Source organism: Panthera pardus, unplaced genomic scaffold (genome assembly GCF_024362965.1).
Source record: "Panthera pardus isolate Hobbes unplaced genomic scaffold, ASM2436296v1 HiC_scaffold_13, whole genome shotgun sequence".
In the NCBI taxonomy this organism is placed as follows: Eukaryota; Metazoa; Chordata; class Mammalia; order Carnivora; family Felidae; genus Panthera; species Panthera pardus.
The window spans coordinates 15,540,759-15,558,782 of record NW_026526688.1 but is presented as its reverse complement, the minus strand read 5'-3'; positions in this window follow the sequence as shown (position 1 = coordinate 15,558,782).

The window sequence follows — 18,024 nt, the reverse complement described above, 5'->3', positions numbered from 1 at the left end:
TCTACCCCAGTGCAACCCCACTTTGTCAGGAGCAGTCCCTATAACCACAGTCTTGACCTCTGAAGATTTGAAGGTTCTTGGTTTCAACTATTTGCGAATGATAGTGAGAGTCTGCGACATATAATCATTTGCCATTTTACTTCTATGCTACTGTGCCAAAGCCACTGTCTCACCAGCGAGTGAGCCTAACCTGCCTCCCAGCTGCAACATCACAACATTCCCCTGTTGATTTTATTTAATGAGCTCAGGTTAGTTCCCCTAATGACCCTTTGAAAATTGATATTATCATTCCGGGATTTATGGTGAATATGCTTATAAAATTAAATGCGATAACGATATTTCCAAATTCAAGGATTATTTACACATTCTCCACAAGAATGTAAAGGTGTTGTGTTCTTAGTGGACCCAGGCTGCGTTACGGCCCGAGTCTTTTTTAAGAAAAATCTTTGGCCACTAGAGGGAGACAACTCTTTGAAGAACTGAAGCCATTTCTCATGTCTCTGGGTGTAGATGGATGAAAACACTGTTTATATTTAAAAACGGTATCCAGGGCTGACCTACCAGGTGGACAATGAAGGGGAAATTCCCACAGTCATCCCTAGTACAGGCCTCAGTGATCAGCATTCGCCATCATCCCCTTGGCTCCCTCTTCCATAGTCAACCATACTCTCCTAAGGCAAGGGTCCTTTTTACTTACGCACTGGCAGCTTAAAATTTAAAAAAATTTTCTGTCTCTTCTCCCTGAAGGGAAACTTTGTGGACAGAATGTCCAATAAATTGTCAGAACTTACACTTACAGGGGCACCTGGGTGGCTCAGTCGGTTAAGCATCAGACTCTTGGTTTCAGCTCAGATCATGTTCCCAGGGTCTTGGGATCAAGCCTCACATCAGGCTCTTCCCTGACAGTGCTTGGGATTCTCTCTCTCCTCTCTCTCCTCCCCTTCCCAGCTTGTGCTTATGAGCTCTCTCTCTGTCTCTCAAAATAAGTTTTTTTGTTTGTTTTTGTTTTGTTTTTAAAGAACTTACACTATGTAAAGGCATCGAATCCCAAAGATTTCAAGTCTACAAGTGCTGTCATGTAGGGTCTAAAATAGTGGCCACTGCTCACCCAGACAAGCCCTGTTGCAACATTGTGTCATCTGACGATGTTGTTCTGAAATGGGAACCAAGTACATTTTCCCTGTTAGAGAGTTCTGAGTTCCCTTACTTGAGATTTGCTCCTGACATCTCATAGTTTAAAAAACGCAACTTCTGTAATAAGGAGGTTGCTTTCTGTGGGTTAAATGGCTACTATGGTCATCACATGAGCCCAATTGAGGCACTATGGAGAAATATCAGGCACAGAGATCAGAGAGTCATGTCAGAAATATAGTGACTGCGGATAGGACGCGGTAGGAATGAAACAGAATGACTTTAGCCCAAAGCTCTCTGTGATGGATTTCAGACACTTGAGGGTTTATTAGATAATAATACATGCTTTCCTCCCCTCTCTCTCACACGTATACACAGAGATTTTTGATTCATTCCTGGAAGCATTGTTGCAAGACCACTCTTAGTGATAGGGATGTGCCATGTTGCTAATGTGTTTGAGGAGGTAGAAGGGCCTCAATTGTGATTGTAAATTTATAACAAATCTTTGAGAAGCCAGTCCTGTTATTTTTAGCCATGCCTTAGAAATAGAAAACAGGGTAGATAAATGTAAAAATATATGAGGATCAAAGGCATTGCAAACAAAATGTATATTCTTTTAAAATATTGGCTATGTGGAAACAGTATCTAAGTGTGAGGCCCATCTCTTTGTCATAACAAAGAGATGCCAAGATAGAATGGTTTAAACAAAATAGAAGATAATTCTTCTTTTTCTCATTAACCTTCAAAGGGTTGGGGATGGCCGACTGGCCTTGCTTCACAAGGTCATTTAGGAATTCAGGCTGGTGGGACTTTTCAGCTATGGAGCTCTTCTCTCTGGATCCGCTGTGGCTGTTCCTTTCTCCTTCCATGGGAAGGTGGAAAGAAGAAGTGCAGAGTGAACAGTTTTGCCTTCAAGGAGATGTAACTTCTACTTATATCCCAAATCTAGTCACCTGGCCTCTCTTGCCTGCAATGGAGGCTGGGAAAGAGGGTCTCTAGCTAGGGAGGCACTATGCTTGCTAAAACTTTGAAGAAGAGGAGACCAGACGTCAGGGGACAGTTGAGTAGCTCCAGCTCCAGTCAACGTTTCTAGCTACGAATTTCCTCATGCCCACCCTTCTTCACACGGAGAAGAAATACACCTGTCCCCAAAGGGAAACAAACCAGAGTGCCATCCAATTCATGGTCCAGGAATTCCGGGTGATGGAGTCCTTTGAACAGGTCCAACTGGGTCTCCTTGTGGTCCAACAACCGAAAGACAAGTTGTCTGCCTGCCTACCTCCCCCGTGGTGGAGTAGGAACAAGACCACCACAGTACAGACTCCCATTGGATATGGCAGAAGGGAAACACACAGCAGCCATTGTATGTGGCCTTCAGGTCCTGCAGGGAGGGTTTGCACAGAGTAATCTCGCTGTCGTGATGTGCAGTGAGTTCTGTGATCAGCCCACCTGGCATCTCCAGCTCTCCTCTGGAAGAAACTCCCTTGGCCACCATCCTCTCTGGCTCCAGTTCTTTCTCTGGAAGGTTCCTTCTTGTCTACTTTCCTTTTTGGCCACATTTGAAGCAGGTGTGACAAGTCTTCCCTTTTTTAGGCTGTATGGTGCTCACCACCCAATTCCTGTCTGTACATTTTCAAGGGCCTGTGGAATGATTTATGGGTTTGAATTGTCACAGGCTTTTGCCAGGTTTGTGGTTTCTTTGGCAGTATAATTCTTTTAAAAATATAAAAAGATGTCAATCTGTTTTAGTCTGTCAATGTCATGAACAAGTAACCACAGTCAAGGATCTTGACTGACATGTAATTATTTTACCTGCAGATGCTGGTCTTTAAATCATTGTCCTCAGAGCTCAGTTCATTTATTTCTCTTGCTACCAAGTAGCACTTACCTTGAGACCATCCAAAACAAAACAAAACAAAACAAAACAAAACAAAACAACTGAGCTTGAGTGGGGAGACACCCCCACTTAATTGCCTCTACCCCCCAAACTCATTGCTACTAAGATGACATTGCTTCTAGGCCTTGTTGGTGAACAGAACTATCAGTTTAAAAAATAATAATATATAAGGATTTTTATTGTCCTTTTCAAATTTTATATAGCATGGATTTTTAGCATCTTTGCTTTTGTTATAGTGTCTATTTTCTATCTGACCTCTATTATTTAATTTCTGGTATTATTATTATAACCTAATTTTTCCTTTTTCAGGTGGCACATAATATTACATTAGTTTCAGGGGTCTAGCATAGTGATCCGACAAGTCTATAAGTTTAGTATAGACTTTTTTTACTGTGTTTCACTGTGTTTAACTTTGTTCACCACCGGTAAGAACCAAATATTCTTGAGTTGATTTTGGTAGGTTACAAGTTTCTAAAAATGTGGCAGTTTTCTCTGTTTTCAACTTTATTGACATTAAGTTGTTCAGGACATCTTGTTTAGGTTTTGATCGCTACAGGATCTGTACTTCTGTCTCTCTTTCCATTTCTATTATTGCCTAATTGTGTACATGCTCTCTTTCCCTCTCTTTTTTATTGAGCTTGCCAACTTTTGGTTTTGTTGATCTTCTGTTTTGTGTTCATTTCTATTTCTTTAATTTTGGCTCTTTTTATTTCTTTGTTCTTGCTTTTGCTGGGGTTATTCTGTTCTAGTTCTAATTTTTCAGGTTGGGTACTTAGAGTATTCATTTTTAAACCTTCTTATTTTATAATATAAATATTTAAAGTTATAAATTTCCCTATAACTACTATTTTAGCTGCATCTGCACATTTTATCATGTAGTATCAATATTATCATTCCAAGCTGAACATTTTATAATTCTCATAATGATTTCTTCTTTATTCATGAATTATTCAACATTTTCTTTGTGGCTAGACATGTGTAATCTGGAGTGTTATCATTAGTAAAATAATTAGAAAATTATCTTTTTACTGTTGATTTAAAATGTAATTAGGTTGTGGCCAGATAATATGGGCTGTGTGGTATCAGATTGTGAGATTTGTTGAGTAAGTTTTTTTTGGCCCATTTTGCACAGATGTTCCACGTGTGCTTGGAAAGAATATGAATTCTCTGCTTGTTTGGTGCAGTGTTAAGTATGTGTCCATTAGGTGATTCCTGTTGACTATGCTATTCAAACATCCATCCTTAATGATTTTGAACCGTCAGTTATTTGGAGAGGTATTTTGGAATCTCCCATTGTAGAGTAGATTTTTATATTTCTCATCGTTCTGTTAGTTATTTATATTTTTGCAGACTATATTATAAGTTATTAGAAGTTTGGCATTGATCTGTTTTCCTGGCAAACTAAATTTTTTTATTATGCAGCTTCTCTTCTCTAGTGATTTTTCCTTAAACTCTATTTTGTCTGGTTTTAATATAGCTACATCTGTTGACTTTTGTCTAGAATCTATGTACTACCTTTTTATTTTCAACATTACTATAGCCTTATATTTTAACTGATATTCTTATAATTGGCATACAGTTATTTATTTATTCATTTATGTATGTATGTATTTATTTAAATTCAAGTTAGTTAACATGTAGTGTAGTATTGGTTTCAGGAGGAGAATTCACCGATTCATCACTTACATGTAACACCCAGTGCTCATCCCAACAAGCACCGTCCTGTCCTTAATGCCTGTCACCCATTTAGCTCATCTACCCACCCACCCTCCCCTCCAGCAACCCTCAATTTGTTCTCTGTATTTAAGAGTCTCTTACAGGGTGCCTGCGTGGCTCAGTCGGTTAAGTGTCTGACTCTTGATTTCAGCTTAGGCCGTGATCTCACGGTTCATGGGTTTGAGCCCCACATCGGGTTCCATGCTGATAGTGTGGAGCCTGCTCGGGATACTCTCTCTCCCTCTCTCTCTGCCCCTCCCCTGCTTGCTCTCTCTGTCCAAATAAATAAATAAACTTAAATTTTTTTTTAAGAAGTCTCTTATGATTTGCCTTACTCTCTTTTTATTTTACTTATCCTTCCCTTCCTCTATGTTCATCTATTTTGTTTCTTAAATTCCACATGAGTGAAATCATACGATATATGTCTTTCTCTAACTTATTTCACTTAGCACAATACACTCTAGTTCCATCCATGTTGTTGCAAATGGCAAGATTTCATTCTTTTTGATCACCAAGTAATATTCCATTGTATGTATATACCACATCTTCTTTATCCATTCATCAGTCGATGGACATTTGGGTTCTTTCCATAATAATTTGGCTATTGTTGATAGTGCTGCTATAAACATTGGGGTACATGTGCCCCTTTGAATCAGCATTTTCATATCCTCTGGATAAATACCTAGTAGTGCAATTGCTGGGTCATAGGGTAGTTCTATTTTTAACTTTTGGAGGAACCTCCAAACTGTTTTCCAGAGTGACTGTGCCAGTTTGCATTCCTACCAACAGTGCGAAAGTATTGCCCTTTCTCCGCATCTTCACCAACATCTGTTGTTTCCTGAGTTGTTAATTTTAGCCATTCCTACAGGTATGAGGCAGTATCTCCCTGTGGTTTTGATTTGTATTTCCCTGATGATGAGTGATGTTGAGCATTTTTTCATGTGTCTGTTAGCAACCTGGATGTCTTCTTTGAAAAAGTGTCTATTCATGTCTTCTGCCCATTTCTTCACTGGATTATTTGTTTTTTGGGTGTTGAATTTGATAAGTTCGTTATAGATTTTGGATACTAATCCCTTATCCGGTATGTCATTCGCATACATCTTCTCCCATTGCGTTGATTGCCTTTTAGTTTTGTTGATTGTTTCCTTCACTGTGCAGAAGGATTTCAAGCTATACTACAAAGCTGTAGTCATCAAGACAAAAACAGACCCAGTGATCAATGGAGCAGAATAGAGAACTCAGAAATGGACCCATAAATGTACGGCCAACTAATCTTTGACAGAGCAGGAAAGAATATCCAATGGAAAAAAGACAGCTTCTTCAACAAATGGTGTTGGGAAAACTGGGATGGCGACATGTGGAAGAATGAAACTGGCCCACTTTCTTACACCATACACAAAAATAAATTCAAGATGGATGAAAAACCTAAATGTAAGACAGGAAACCATCAAAATCCTAGAAGAGAACACAGGCAGAAACCTCTTTGATCTTGGCCAAAGCAACTTCTTGCTAGACATATCCCTGGAGGCGAGGGAAACAAAAGCAAAAATGAACTATTGGGACCTCATCAAGATGCATATAGTTATATTTTTAAAATCCAATTTGATAACCTTTGCTTTTAAAGGGAGAATTTAGTCCTAGCATTGGTTGTAAGTAATAGTCCACCTGGATTTTTCTGTCACCATGTTTTCTTACCCATGATGTTCCTATTGTTTAACATTTTTCTGTTGTTTTCATTCCCTTTTCTTGTTTTGGATTGGTTATTTTCCCTCACTTTCCCCTCTCTCCTACTAGCTTACACTTCTATATTTTAAATCCATACTTACAAAATTTAATATGACACACTCAGTTGAAAACAAAAACCAACAAGGGTGTCTGGGTGGCTCAGTCAATTAAGTGTCCAACTCTTGGCTTCGGCTCAGATCATGATCTCATGGTTTGTGAGTTCGAGCCCCATATCAGAATCTGTGCTGGCAGCATGGAGCCTGCTTAGGATTCTCTGTCTCTCTGCCCCTCCCCTGTTTGTGCTGTCTCTGTCTGTTTCAAAATGAATAAATAAACTTAAAAAATATTTTGTTAAAAAGGGAACCAAAGATGACCTTAGGTCTTCTTCAATTGATATATAATTGTTAAATTTATTTCTAATTCTGACCCCATGAGATCTTGCTATCAATACTGTTTTCTCTACCAAATTCTTTTGATTTAGGCACATATTCATTATTTCTTTGTTTTTCATTCCTTCTCACATCTTAAACCTAATTGGGCAACTTGCCCCATGTCTAAAGCACATCCTTTAGAGTTTCCTTTGATGAGAATCTGTGAGGCAAACTCTCAGTCTTTAGTTGCCTGCAAATACTTTCCCAGAAGTGACAACCGTCAGCAGCCTCTATGAGCAAAACCTCTCGTTATTGAAAGTTATTTCCCCTGATTTTAGGTTGATCGTTATTTTTTATTTGGTACCTTGATGACGTTGCTCCATTGTCTTCTGGCTTCTATTGTTGCTGTCAAGAAGTACTTTGTTATTCTCCTTTCTGTTTGATTGGGTAATCTCTCCTTTTTACCGTGTCTGCTTTGTTACATGTCTTTGGTGCTCTGTGACTTCACTATGATCTGCCTACATGTCTATTACTCTCTTCTGCCCTTGGCTTTATGGAGGTGTAATTGACAAATAAAAACTGTATGCATTTAAAGTGTACCACGTGATGTTTTGAGATGGGTGAACATTGTGAATTGATTACCACAATCAAGCTGGTTAGCATATCCATCACATCGCGTAATAATCATGTTTGTGTGTGTGTGTGGTGAAAATACTTAAGATCTGTTCTCTTAACAAATTTCAGGTATACGATACAGTACTAGTAACTACAGTCACCACGCGGTACATTAGATCTTCAAAACTTACTCATCCTGTGTAACTGAAAGTTTCTTGCCTTTGACCAACATCTCCCCATATTCCCCACCCCTTAGTCCCCACCAACCCCTGTTCTACTCTTTGCTTTTATGAATTCAACTTTTTTTAGATTCCACATGTAACTGAGGTCATGCAGTATTTGTCCTTCTATGTCTGGTTTATTTCATTTAGCATAATGCCCTCTGGGTTTATCCATAAGTATTGCTTTTTATTTACCTGTTTGGAACTTACTTGGCATCGTCAATCAGAAGGCTGTTGACAGGGGGCGCCTGGGTGGCCTGGTCGGTTAAGCCTCTGACTTCGGCTCAGGTCATGATCTCATGGTTCACGAGTTCGAACCCCGCGTCGGGCTCTGTGCTGACAGCTCAGAGCCTGGAGCTGCTTTGGATTCTGTGTCTCCCTCTCTCTCTGCCCCTCCCCCGCTCATGCTCGCTCTCTCTCTCTCTCTCTCTTTCTCTCTCAAAAGTAAATAAATGTTGGAGCACCTGGGTGGCTCAGTCGGTTCAGCGTCCGACTTCAGCTCAGGTCATGATCTCATGGTTTGTGGGTTCGAGCCTATGTCGGGCTCTGTGCTGACAGCTCAGGGCCCGGAGCCTGCTTTGGATTCTGTGTCTCCCTCTCTCTCTGCCCCTCCCCCGCTCATGCTCGTGCTCTCTCTCTCTCTCTCTCTCAAAAGTAAATAAATGTAAAAGAAAAATTAAAAAAAAAAGAAGGCTGTTGACAGTTGTCACTTCTGGGAAAGTCACCATAGTTATCTCTTCAAACATTACCCTGTCCCGTTTCCTCCTTGACCTTAGGAATTCTGCTTAAATGTTTGGTTTCCTCCAAGTCTCCTAACCATTCTTTCATATTTCCTTTCTTTTCTTCTTTCTGTGCTGCGTTCTGAATATTTTTTTCAGCTCTCTTTTCCAGCTCATTAGTGCATTATTTAGCTTTGTCTAATCTTTCATAAAACTTCCTCTAAGTTTGGAATTGTGTTTATTTTACATTTCAGTTGTGGAATTTCTATTTGGTTCTTTTTCATGTCTGCTTCTGTTGTAAATCTTTTCTTACTCCCTGCTCATATTTTTCATCCCCTTTTATTTCTTAAGCATGTCAAATGTGTTTATTTTGTATTGTGTAGCTGATAATTCCAATATCTGATTTTTCTGTTTGTTGTTTCTGCTGCCTTTCAGCCAAATGCCTGGTTTCCTTGAGGGGTGTGTGTGTGTGTGTGTGTGTGTGTGTGTGTGTGTGTGTGTATAGTGTGTTTACTCTAGGTTCTATTCCTGGAATAGGTGGGAATTCCTTGGGTTTCAAGTTCAAGGTGAATTTCTTCAGGGAGGATTAGCATTTACTAATTCCAGGTACCCGTGGGCACTATCAGCTTGGGGTAATTTGAAGCCACATTCTTTGCCTGGCAGTTGCTTCGGATTCTGTGTCTCCCTCTGTAATAGTGTAAATTGGGATGCAAACTCATGTAGGGGCTAGATTGTCATTAAGAATTATCATGGACTTTTCACCCACCAGAATTTCAAGAAAGGCAGTTTTCCTTTCTTGTTTTCTCAGAGTGGTGGTGATGATTTATTTTGTTTTGTTTTTAATGATGGTCTTTCATCTGTTGCTTAGACTCCCATCTTTATGATTCTGTTAGATTCCACTTCATCTTTATCTGGCCTAGGATTTGTCTCTTGTTCCCTGCTGGGAGTGGCACTTTAAAAAGCAGACGTCCAAAGCTAATTTTGCATTCTGACCAGTCTGCCTTCTTGTGTTTACTTGGTTTTAGGCCCCAGTGAAGCTTTTCTTTCTTGTGACATTATTAATGCATTTTACAAATATTTTAAAGAAATCACTTTGTTTTTATTTTTGTTTTTGTTTTAGTTGCTTTCATCGAGCAGGTCAGTCCTGGTATATAGTCCATCATGTTCCTAGAAATGACAGCCCATCAGATTCTTTAAAAGTTTTACTTATTTAGGGGCACCTGGGTGGCTCAGTCAGTTGAGCGTCTAGCTTCGACTCAGGTCATGATCTCGTGGTTCACGAGTTCAAGCCCCGTGTCGGGCTCTGTGCTGACAGCTCAGAGCCTGGACTCTGCTTCAGATTCTGTGTCTCCCTCTCTCTGCCCCTCCCCTGCTCATGCTCTGTCTTTGTCTCTCAAAAATAAATATAAAAAACATTTAAAAAGATAAATAGAAGTTCTACTTTTTTTTAATTTTTAAAAATGTTTTTAAAATTTATTTTTGACAGAGAGACAGAGTGTGAGCAGGGGAGGGGCAGAGAGAGATGGAAACACAGACTCTGAAGCAGACTCCAGGCTCTGAGGTGTCAGCACAGAGCCCGACACAGGGCTGGAACTCGTGAACCACGAGATCATGACCTGAGCTGAAGTTGGCCACCCAACCGGCTGAGCCGCTCAGGCACCCCTCTACTTACTTCTGTAACCAAATTTGAAATTCATCTTCTGTCACAGGCAGCATACATTGGGTTGGAATATCCATTCTCTGTGAAATATAGATCCAGCTCTTATGTAACATAAAGAAGTGCTGCCCAAATTTTGCATAATGATAGCATTTGGTGTTCAAAATAGTCTCTGTTTTTAACAATATGAACTCTGCAATAAATGCATAGATGCAGATTGCTTCAATCCGTGTATATCTTCAGAGAAGAGGCTCCCGAAAGCTGGACATTTTGGGTCAGACCCTTCAAATAAAGGGAGAGCTTGGGTCAAACCAAGCCTAAGACCTTCTGACTGGATAAACATAGGCCTAGAGAGCATACCCCTAGGTGATCTGAGCCACTTCTGGCACCACTTGAACTGGTTCAGGCAGTTACTTAATTAACATTCTTTAAAGTTTCTCAGTGAGTTTCTCAAAAAGTTAAAAATAGAACTACCCTATGATCCAGCAGTGGCACTATTAGGTATTTGCCCAAAGAATACAAAAATTCGAAGAGGTATATGTACCCCGATATTTATGGCAGCATTATCAATAACCAAACTATGGAAAAAGCCCAAGTGTCCCATCAACTGATGAATGATAAAGAAGAAGTAGTATATATATCCGATGGAATATTACTCAACCGTCAAAAAGAATGAAATCTTGCCATTTGCAACAGTGTGAATGCAGCTACAGTATATCATGCTAAGCAAAATAAGTCAGTCAGAGAAAGACAAATACCATATGATTTCACTCATATGTGGACTTTAAGAAACAAAACAGATGAGCATATGGGAAAGTGAAAAAAAGAGAGAGAGGGAAACAAGCTGTAAGGGATGATTTTATTTGTTTATTTTTTTTAAAGTGGGCTTCATGCCCAGCACAGAGCCTAACGAGGAGCTTGAACTCATGACCCGGAGGATGAAGACCTGGGCTGGGATCGAGAGTTGGATGCTTAACTAGCTGAGCCACCCACGCACCCTGGGAGACTCTTAATGATAGAGAACACACTGAGGGTTGATAGAGGGAGGTGGGTGTGGGATGGACTAAATGAGTGATGAATACTAAGGAGGGCACTTGTTACGATGAGCACTGGGTGTTGTATGCGAGTGATGAATCACCGAATCCTGCTCCTGAAACCGATACTGCGCTGTATGTTAACTAACTAGAATTTAAATAAGAAAGAACATTTCTCCAGGAAGGAAACTGGAAACTTCTTTCTGGACGCCACTAGTCAGACCCTGGACTGGAAAGAGGTACTTTGTGTGACTTGGCAGCTAGTAGCCTTAGTGGTGGTTGTTGGTACGAAGATCAGAGTCCCACTCCGATCCCCTTATGAGAACGGGGTTCGTTGGAAGGAGACCATGGACTAGAAATGGAGCTGACAAGGATCCAAGGCAGAAGTAGGACTGGAGACATCCTGTTTCTCTTTTACGGATATACAGTATCTTCCACATCTATTTCTGCCTCTCTCTCTTCATTTGCTCCTCTCTTCCACCTTGATTCCGCTGCTCATTTATGGTTTCTTCTTCTTCTTCATGGCTTCAGCTTACATATGTCTCTGACACCAATCCAAGTGGCAGTTTCCAGAGGAAGGAAACTTATGGCCATGTTCGTGGTATCCTATGAGGCCTACACAAGCTGTTAGATTAGTTGCCATTGAGTCAAGGGCCCACCCTTGACCAATAAGCTGTGGTTAGGTCACGGGACAGAGTCAACTGACACAAAAATGGCTGACATAAAGGCCGCCCTCCACTAGAGGCTAGGGACTGGTCAAGGCTATGTAGAAGAGAATTCTTAGAAGGGGCTTGGTCTGTCCAAGAGAGGACAAAAGTCTTTTGCTGAGATTTAAACTAATATCCTGCAGAGCAAAGGTAAGCAAAGGTAGTTGGTGATTGTATCTTTATTGACAATCACATACATGTTTGTGGCTTTCCAAATTAGCAACTCATTCCTCCCTCATGCTTGTTTCTAGGCACTTTTACCTTCTATAGCTTCTCATGGCATTGAGCATTTTATTAGGACATAGGGATGGCCTGTCCTTTCTATCTTTCTAACAATGCTCTACACTGACAAGGCCTCGCCAAGCCCCACAGACTGAGAGCAGAGTATGTATCCTTACCTAATAACACTTAGAGTTTTCTCCAAAACATCAAGTTTATGTCCCTATCCATAATTCTGGAGTTCACAAAGTTCTGAAAACTTAAAGATTTTGATAACTTACTCAGGGAAAATCCTGATCTTACCTGAACTTGGTGGAATATACTCACCTTAATATAATGTGAAGCTACTTATGGTTTTTATTTATTTATCCCCCTTCGCATGAATGTATATACATTTTTCTTTCTCTTTGTCTTCTTTTGGCTGGGGAGACAGCGTGAGTGAGAAGGAGGGGCAGAGGGAGAGAGAGAGAGAGAGAGAGAGAGAGAGAGAGAGAGAGAATCTTAAGCAGGCTCCACGCTCAGTGAGGAGCCTCACATGAGGCTCGATCCCACGACCCTGAGATCATGACATGAGTCGAAATCAACAGTTGGACGAGCAACTGACTGAGCCACCCAGGAGCCCCTACATTTTCTATAGAAATGTTAACAGACTTGGTTATTGAGTGATGCTGGAGATGCTGCAGGTATTTATATAACATACTCTATACGCCCCATGTTACCTTTTCAAATCAGAAGAACACCACAATTTCAAAACATAGCTGGCCCCAAGAGTTTTAAATAAGGGATTGTGGACCTGACCCAGTAAAAGCAGGTAATAAATATATGACAGACAAATAAACAATAAAAGGGAGTGGAGTGGAAGGAGACACAGACTAAATAAAGTGGAAATCTAAAAAGCATTAACATGGGAGATAACCCTGCCTTTATTTAGCTTTGCGTTCCTGTCGGCCAAGTCCCATTACCCAGTCGACACTCACCTCTTTCTTCTCCAAAATGAGGAAATTACAGTTGGATTATTTCTGCAGTCCCTTCTAGTTTATAGCCCTGTAATTCCGTGGTCCTAATTCCTTTTTTCAAAGCAGTCCTTCCCATCTGGCCACAGCCAAGAAGATGTGGCAACTTTTTGTCAAGGCATTTTCAGTCACATGCTACTGTATTGTCCCTTCGTATTCCACATGGTTAATGTAAACTCAAACATACTCACTGCTGTGACTAACCATTTTTCCAGTTTTCTTAACAACAACAACACTGAGCAGTTTCAATCGGCTTTAAGTGAGTGTTTACATTCGACTGTTGCATCATTATTAAATGATTCATTTTACTTCCCTCTGCATACATGATGATTTCTATTTATCCAGCAAAGACGTAAAGACGAACATTAGGTCATTTGTACAAGAGTATTTGAGCCAGGACTCAGAACTGCTCATTCTTGATGGGTGTGCTGAGATCACTTCCCTAGTTCTATTTTGAAGATAAAGTTCCTTTGTTACCTTGGATCATGGTTTGAATTAGGTTAACTTCTCTCTTTTTTTTTTCTGATTTATATGACGAGGTGATTGCTTAAAGATGGCAATTCCTCTACAGTACCGATCTTGACAAATAGTACCACTCTGTCATCTAAGGCAGAACCTTGGGATTCATCCAGGACCCTTCCCTCTCCCTTACCACCCACATGTTCAATTAATCACCAAGACCTGCTGATTTTTTTGAAAAAAAGTTATGTTTCTGGCCTACAGAAAATCCAAGAGCATAATATAAATGACACTCACGTACCAACCTTCAGGTTTGTGAAACTGTAGCATTTTGTCACAAATATATACACCGCAGGGTTTGTTTGTTTGTTTGTTTGTTTTTGGTTTATTTTTTGAATGAATAGAATATCACAGCCCCAAGTCAGAACCCCCAGCGTCATTCTCTCCGATTTCATTCTTCTGTCTTCTTTCCAGGGGAAACTTCAGTCCTGATTTTGGTATTTTCAAATCCCCTGATATTGGTGCTGTTATATATTGTGCTGCATGTTTTAATATTAATATTTTATACTGTTGGTATCCACCTGCAGTCTGTTTTTCCCATTCAACGTTGTTGAGCTCTATCCAACAACTAGACGTCTAAGTCTCCAGTCATCCCCCCTTACCTGCAGGAGATACGTTCCAGAACCAGCCACAGACAGTTCTGAACCCTGTGTGTACTAAGTTCTATCCTATACATACACACCTCTGATGAAGTTTAATTTATAAGTTAGGTGCAGTGAGAGATTAACAACAATAATAACGAAGTAGAACACATATGCTAGAATAAAAGCATATGTGACTATGGTCCCTCTCTTTCTCAAAATATCTTATTGTCCTGTATCATCCTCCTTCCCGTGATGCTGGGGGATGGCAGGATGCCTGCATGGTGGGATGAAGCAAGGTGAGTGATGTGGGTGTTGTGACACAGCGTTAGGCCAGGCTACCGCTGACCTTCTGACACCGTCAGAAGGAGGACCATCTGCATCCCGAGCACGGGTGACCACAGCTGACACATCTCGGAACGCAAGGCTGCAGATGGGTTCCAGGAGGGAACCACTGTGGTTCATTCCTTTGAACAGCTGTGGAATGTCCTGTTATACGAATATTGACGTCACTTGCTCCTACCCTTGTTAGTGGACATTTAGATGGTTTCCGATTTTTTTTTTTTACCATTACTGACACTGCTGCAAGAAATATCTGTGTACCTTTATCCTCGTACAAACAGACACGTGAGCGTGTCTCCAGGACTCGGAGGGATATAGCACCAGTGTTCGCGCACAAGAGTCGAACAGCGCAGTGATCTCTCTTACACGCTTTTTTGGTTGCAGGGTTACAAGCTTTCTCTTATTGAAACCAGTCAAACAAATCTTTTGATGCTATGGAAAATCTTTTTTGCCTGTTTCTGTAAGGAGACTTAGGCATGTTACCATGCCAGGATGCAGAGTCAGCGTAGACGGACTGGTAGTAGTCTGCGTGTATTTGAGGTAACCTTCCCTCCCAGCTTCTAAACAAAGGGCAGCTGTTACTCTGTTGTTTTGTGTTGTCAAAAAACACTTTTCTCTTCCTGAGATTCCTGTTATTGATGACTAGGTTCCTAGTTTCAACTTAATTTTTTTAATTTTTAATTTTGAAAAGGTTTTAGACTTACCGAAAAGTTACGAAAGTAACGCAGAGTGTTCCCATGAGCCTTCACCTGACTTCCCGGAAAGTTAGCATCGTGTGTACCCAGAGTACAGTTATGCGAACTAACATTCGTACAACACTGTTACCTAAAGGACTTAATTTGGATGTTCCAATTTCCCCTTCATGTCTCTTTCTGCTCCAGGAGCCCATCCGGACCCCCATGTCATGTTGCATTTAGTTGTCATGTTGCCTCAACCACCTCTAATTTGTGACTGTGTTGGTCTTCCCTCGTTTGTCATGACCTTGACATTCTTAAGGAATACTTGACAATTATCCTGTAATCTGGGTTTGTCTGGTGTTTTGCTCATGATTAGACTGGAGCTTTGGATTTTTGGAAAGAATACCACAGAGCAAAGTATCTATCTGATCTTATGACAGGGGTACATGATGTCCACACGATATCACTGGTAATGTTAACCTTCATCACTTTGGGTAATGTCCTCTCTGGCACATTTCTCCACTGCAAAGTTATTTTTCCCTTTTCTTACTCTATTCTTTGGAAGTGAGTTTCTAGGTCTGGCCTAACTTTGATCAAGTTCCACCCCCGGACTGAGGTTATCAATGTGTATTATGTGGAATCCTTTTGTAACAAACATTTGTCATTTCTCTCTTGTTCGTTTGTTTATTTATTTAGTTAGTTAGTTATACATACTATTTATTTATTTGTTTGTTTATACTGGTATGGATTTATACGTTTATTTTATACTTTGGGTTAATATGCCAATATTGCACTGCTTAGTTTATGATTCAGATTGTTCTGGCTTTGGTCATTGGGAACCCTTTCAGGTTGGCTCCTGTGTCCCTTTGACATGCCCCATCCTTTCCTTCTTTTGAACACTTCCTTACTTTCTCCCACTAAGTTTAGCCTCCGTCAGTGGATGTTGCCTGTGACATTTATTTCCTTAGTATTATGGTGGTAATTTTCTATTTCATTTGCTCAGTTTAATCAAGGTAAATGAAAGATACTCAGGATTTATTCTCTTTTCTTTCACAAAGGCTTTGATTCTTCTTCCTAATTTCAAAAATTGAATTTTTTTCCGTCCAAAATACAAGACTATAAAAGACACCTGGGCTTGAATTTCAATTCTGATGCTTCAGGCTATTTGACATTAGGGTTCTTTGAACCTCGATTTCCTTTGTATCTGAGAGGTGTAAATACCTACCTTACAACATTATCAAAAGGTCTTAATGAATTAATGTGTTTAGAGTTCTTAATATCAAGGCGGGTGGGTATTGTCATTCTTGCTTCTACCCACACTGTTAGTGTCTCCACACGGCTTCCAGAGCCTGCTTTCTCGACTGCAAACCTGGTAATGACATGACCTTGCTCACGGTCACCCACTGCTGCTTGTCATTGTCAGCATTGTTTCCCAAGCCTGGATTTTGACTAAAAATCAGTTGAGGAACCTTAAAAGCTACATATTAATAACCAAGTCTTACTGACTGGAATTTTGGTGGGATGGGTTCAACCCTGTCTGTACTCTAGAGAGTGAGACCGGGCGTCCACCACAGTAGCTATGAGTCTGGGACTCTGTCCGAAGGCTGATAGTGGTTCCCGCTCGGTGACTGCCAACAGGAGTAAAGAGAGGGTCCCTGATCCTCACCTTGAAACAGCAGGTTGTGCCAAAGCATGAGCTGAGGACTCAGACTAATAGTTTCTAGATATTCCACTCATATTCTTGCTTAGTTATCTGCCTTTTGTAGAGGGAGTATGTTCCTGGAGACCTTTTGCATTTAAAAAGTGGACAAAGACTACTTTTCTGGTAGGAACAAATAGAATATTGTTGTATGCACTTTCTTTAATACCACCTTTGACTCCTTTTCACCTTTAACGGTCATACTTTCCAGAATGCTCTCTGTCTCTCTCTCTCTGATTCAAAACACATATATATTACAAAATGATTACCACAGTAAGGTTAGTTAACACCTCTATCACCTTACATAATTACCCTTGTGTGTGTGTGTGATGATAACATTGAAGATGTACATTCTCAACAGCTTTCGAGTATACAAGTAATTATAGTCACCGTATTCGTACATTAGATCCTGGAACTTACTCATCTCTTCTCATAACTGGAAATCTGTACCCTCGGACCAACATCTCACCGTTTCCCCGACCCGCCAGCCCCCAGCAACCATCACTCTACTGTTTCTATGATTTTGGGTTTTTTTAGATTCCACATACAAGTGAGAATGTACAGTTGTTTGTCTTTCTCTGTCTGACTTATTTTGCTTAGCATGATGTCCTCAAGGTCCATCCATGTTGGACGGTTGCAAATGGCAAGATTTCCTTCTTTCTCATGGCTGAATAATATTCTGTTGTATATGTATATATTATGTGTACATACCATGTCTTCTTTATCCTTTCATCCATCGATGGACACTTCCATATCTCGGCTATTGTAAATAATACTGCAGTGAGCGTGAGGGTACAGCTGTCTCTTTGAGACAGTGATTTTATCTCCTCCCCCACATCCTCACCCACACTTGTTATTTTTCATCTTTTCGATGCTAGCCACTCTAACAGGTGTGAGGTGATATCTCCCTGTGGTTTTGATTTGCATGCCCCTGATGATTAGTGATCATTGAGCATCTTTTAATGTGCCTGTTAGCCATCTGTTTGTCCTCTTTGGAAAAATGTCTATTCAGATCCTTAGCTGGAAAGGACCTTAAAGTTTTTGTCCCTTTTCAGAGGAGAAAACTAAAGCATGGAAAGGCCAGCTCCCCCAGAATCACACAATTGCTTCATGCCAGAATCCAGGCCACGGAATCATGTCTTCCTTCTGAAAGCCTCGGTCTCTTTTCTTCCATATCACCT